Genomic DNA, 4,759 nt, shown 5'->3' on the forward strand with positions numbered 1-4,759 from the left:
CGTCACCGCCCCCGCAAGTTGTCGTCCAAATCCGTCAAAGACGGTGAGTCACGCTTCTCTCATAGAGCACAACGCCGTCAATCTCTTCTTCCTCGTTCTCAATAGATCTGACCTAGATCTCTAGAGATGGCGCACCGGTGAGGCGGGTCTCGGCGAGGAAGGCAACATTTGCTTTTTGATCTCTGTTTTCCTGTGGTGTTGCTGATGTTGGGCTTATCCTTGGTTTGGCGGCGCTCTTCGGACCAGAACGCGAGATCGTTGAAATATAGGGATTAGGTCACCGCTCTACCACCATTCTCGCGTTCTCGACATGGATGCCAAGATGAGTCTTCACCTAAGCCACTGCTGAGTATCTCTATTAATTGACTGTTGCATTTATTTCTAATTGAAGACATGAATAGTGTTGAGCATAAAGATGAATCAAACAAAAACCAAATCAAATAACCAAAATTTTGGTTTAAGAAAATTCGGTTAGCTAGGCTACTAAGGCCTTGTACAATTTTAGGTGCTTACAAATGTGCTTAGAGAAATATACCGGATTTTTCTAAAACACCATTGCCTATTTCTACAGAAGGGGTACCTAATTAAATGTCTAACCACTATAAATAAGCATCGGTGCTTAAAAACATATTGATTTTTTAGGAGATTTATTTTTTAGGCACCTTTGCTTTTTTTGAGAGCACCTTTTTTTGAGTAATTTTTTGAGAGCACCTTGCGTTGTAGGACCCCTAACCGAGCCAGATTCTTGGTCGAACCGAAATGGTCGAAATCATCCCAGCCCAAACCCTCGCTGCCTTCGGCCCAGTACTAGCCCACCCAACCCCATGCGGCCTAGACCTAACCAGCACCCACGCCCACAGCCCCGCACCGCACACACGAAGACCTAACCTCCTGCCCTACCACCCCGACTCAGCCGCCGCCACCGCTACTCATCTGAGCTGCTTGAGACGCCGTCGGCGCCAGAGTGATCTTCATCTTCTTCCCCACCCGACCACCCCCGACACCGACTTCCGCGGCGACTGGCATCTCCCGCATCTCGGCCCTCACCTTCTCACTGATCGCCGGCCGTCGCGCCGTCATTGGACTCATTGCACACAAGGGAAGGAGAGGACCAGAGGAGGACAAGGACCCGCCGTCGCCCAGAGTCCACACACCTTCGATTCGATCTTCGAGGCTTCGACATAGTCCCAATACTCCACATCGGCAACTCATCGGCGACCTCGGTCCACCTCGGCATCCCGGCTCCGTCTTCTCCAGTTTTCTACCACATCTTCCACGGTAGAAGCTAAGCAATCAGTCAAAGTAATAAGCGCCCATCTCCCATCAGTTGTCTTGAATTTTTGTTTCATTCTTTGTGTACTGTCCTGTATGTACATGGTAACTTGGATGCACTATTCTGCATTACTAGTGACTTGTTGTTTTATTTTTGTTTATTCTGCATAGATGTTCATATGATGTTAGTGGAGAATCAGGGTTCTACTAGTATTTGTATTTTACTGATGTTAGCTGTAACTTGTATTTTGGAATTCTTGTTAATTCTTATTGCGTATAGAAGAATGATCCCATGAATTCTAATTATGTTCCTGATTTTTAGATGGTTCAACCTTGTGGAGTTGGTGATGTTGAGATGACTGAAGAGGAAGTGCAAGTCTATGAAGAAGAAAGAAAGAAAGGAGGAGCATGAACAGAAAAAAGAGCAGATGGATGAACAACCTGGAAGAAGGCAGAAGAAGAAAAGATCACACGCATGGGATCACTTTTCTAAGGTACTAGTAGTGTGCTCAAGCAAGCCCGAGCTTAGGCTTCTTCCACTTATGCACAACTTTGAATCACTTAGTAGCAGCTATGGTTGCTAGTTTAGAATGGTACTTTAATGTACAATAAACTGTTTTCATTTTTTTCGAAAATGAGATGCTCTTAATTAGAGGTGTTACTTATTATGTGCATCTTAATCAATAACATAAACTTGGAGGTTTTATATTTTAGTAAATTATGTATGTATTGTTCTTCATCGTTGTACACATGAACTTGTTATTGTCGTGAGTATTCCAAGAAAAGCATGGTTCTTCCTTCCAGTTTAAGATATTTTTTATTTTCATATTGTTTTCAAAGTTTTAGTTGTCTATTTATGTTGCTCTGACAGGGAATATTGTAATGATGTGAATGATTGTTGGTTCGTCCAGAATTTTCAGGAGGTGGCAGAAGTTGTCGTTATAATAGCAACAATGAAATGGAATATGCGGACTGGACAACTTTGTGGCAGAGGAAGCTAATGTTCATTTAAAGTTGTGGAAGATACTGATGTATACAAGTAGATTTGATATGCAAGATGATGTATCTGTAGTACTTTGTTTGATACTGATTACTAAGTTTGAAAACTTGTTTATGTAAATTTGTGTTCAAATCTGATTCTGTTTATAATGCACTTATATGTGCAATGTGTATGTGTATGTGGATTTGATCTATGGAATATCTTAATGAATTGTAAAACCTACTTTTATATTTGTCTGAATCAAGTGGAGGCGTGTCTCTCCTCACTTTCTTACGTGGGAAATTTAGACCATGACCCGCCTATGTTTAGCGAATGCAAAATGGCAGCTATGTGCTCTAGCATAGTATTAGGCCGACTATTTTGTAATAACAAATGTGTTACTAGGGTGATTGACCACTATTAGTTATTGTGTTACAGTTTACGGGAAATTATTTTACTAAATGTGTTACTAGAGCTAAAATAATAGTTACCAATTATGTTACAGGAATTAGAAAAACGTGTTACTCCTGCTGTTACTATATCTATGGAAATATGTTACTACTCGTGCTGCTATAGTTATAAAAACGTGTTACTGGTGCACTTAGTAACACAAATGATACATGTTACTACAGTAGGATTGTAACACAATTTTTAACGTGTTGGAACGAATATCATGTGTGACAATAGATACATCTTAGTAACACGTCCTAACGTAACACATCTCAAAATGCGTTACTATATAGCGCGGTAACACTTTTTGGACATGTAGTAACACAAGTTCATGTTACAAAATCTCTGTCCTCCTGTAGTGATTTAGGAACGAAGGAGTATAATTTTGTGCATGGCACATGGACCCGGATGCTGAAGAGGCTTCTGGCAATGCTACCAAGCTTCCAACATTTGTTTACATAATTGACGTACTATACAAATAATTTTCCAGCGACATGAAATTGTATAATGGTGTGAGCATTCATCTTTTGTTTCGTGTGTCGTGCCATCGATGCTCTTTCGGAAACAATAAAAAACTAACTTCCTTGCTAATGCATCTCAATTATTAGCAGACCAGAGCTAATATTTACATCATGACTAAAGACAAAGTTGTGAGAAGGTGTTAAATTAAAATTGATCCATGATTTCATTGGCAGCAACGTCCACCCAGCTCTGTCTAAATCAACAAGGCATGTTGGGAAAAAAAGTAGCTGTCTGGAGCATGCAACATTCTAATCATTTTGTGTAGTTCCACTAAAATAGAGTTGAGCGTCCCTGTTCCAAAGATATTAAGTGTGATTACGATAATAGAGGACTGATGATGAAACAATAAACACACAAATAGAAGCCGGTCACCTTTGCAGTCTCTCTTAAGACTAACTAGTTGGAGAAGATTAGGCTCGGAGTTGGATGAGGAGGATAGAGCAAAACCAATCTCCCTTTGTGCAGTCACACTGAAATGTAGAGGCGTTGCTCGTGTGACATTTTAGTACAACTGCACAAAACACTCTTAAGAAAAAAAGTGATTTGTGCAGTTCACCAAAAGGTCCCAATAGCAACGAGGTGAAATGGATAGCCCTGTTTGCAAAAAAGAGGTAGAAAGGAAACAATTACTGGCCAATAACAGTTGATGACACATGCGACGACAAAAAAGAAGCATATTCCTTGTCCTAAGGGAAGATAACAACACGGTTGTGTTTGTCTAAAACGGTGTGAGGACGTGATTGCAATATGGAAAGTACACCGGATGAGCTACATTTTGGGCAAAGAACTATGGAAGATCCACATGCAGCGACGTGGGAAGACGGGCAGTGGAGCAAGGCCGGAGGGGATACCTGGAGGTCGTCGGGATGTAACTAGGTGAGCGGCGGCGGGCGGAATCTGCCCATACCGCTGCAACGAGCAGGTAGCATAGGCCCTACCGCGCCGGAGCTTGGTCAGAGAGAACGGCCAGTACCACAGATCGGGACGTGCTTCCTCAGCGCTGTCGAACAGAGAAATGATGCACTTCCTCCCTTTCCCCCGGCAGACGGGATGCGGCCGGATCACTGACCAACGGTGAGAGAGAGAGATGCCACCGCAGCCTTGTGTGAGATACTCTGAAGAGAGACAGACCAAGCAGGCATGCTCCATTGTATATAGTGCAGCGGACTACCGTTTTCTCCATAAAAATCGTTTTATATTCTGTGTACGTGCCATTGAGTGCTATAACTTTATTTAAAAATAACGCGCCAACGTGTCAAGTCGAACTTTGTTTCGTGCACGCGTGGTACCACGACCTCCCTAGGTAAACAACCGCTACACGCGTTCAAATTAGCACGTGGGCTGCCATTTCGTAAAGAAATGAGCTCCACCGTGTACCCGCGCGGGTGTGGCTGGGCACAAAGCGTGAGTATGTGCATGGTGCACCTATTCTCTTCTTGTACACGTCCACCACCTACGTGGGGTTGTGTGAGAGAGATACAAACCTAGAGAGATATAGTGTGTTGGGTTCGTGAGAGTTTTTTGTGTGGGTGGGTG

The 4,759-nt window shown here is 42.7% G+C and overlaps 1 long non-coding RNA gene across 2 annotated transcripts; it reads left to right on the forward strand.

The window, feature by feature from the left end:
- Nucleotides 1–882: 882 nt before the first annotated feature.
- Nucleotides 883–2,467, forward strand: LOC119341400. Of its 2 annotated transcripts, none has more exons than XR_005165074.1 (3): nucleotides 883–1,302; nucleotides 1,595–1,766; nucleotides 2,184–2,467. It is a non-coding gene; the product is annotated as an uncharacterized LOC119341400 (long non-coding RNA). The 2 variants fall into 2 exon arrangements; XR_005165075.1 differs by having other exon boundaries at nucleotides 2,193–2,467.
- Nucleotides 2,468–4,759: the final 2,292 nt, after the last annotated feature.

The sequence above is a fragment of the Triticum dicoccoides genome, chromosome 7B, assembly GCF_002162155.2.
Source record: "Triticum dicoccoides isolate Atlit2015 ecotype Zavitan chromosome 7B, WEW_v2.0, whole genome shotgun sequence".
Classification (NCBI taxonomy): Eukaryota; Viridiplantae; Streptophyta; class Magnoliopsida; order Poales; family Poaceae; genus Triticum; species Triticum dicoccoides.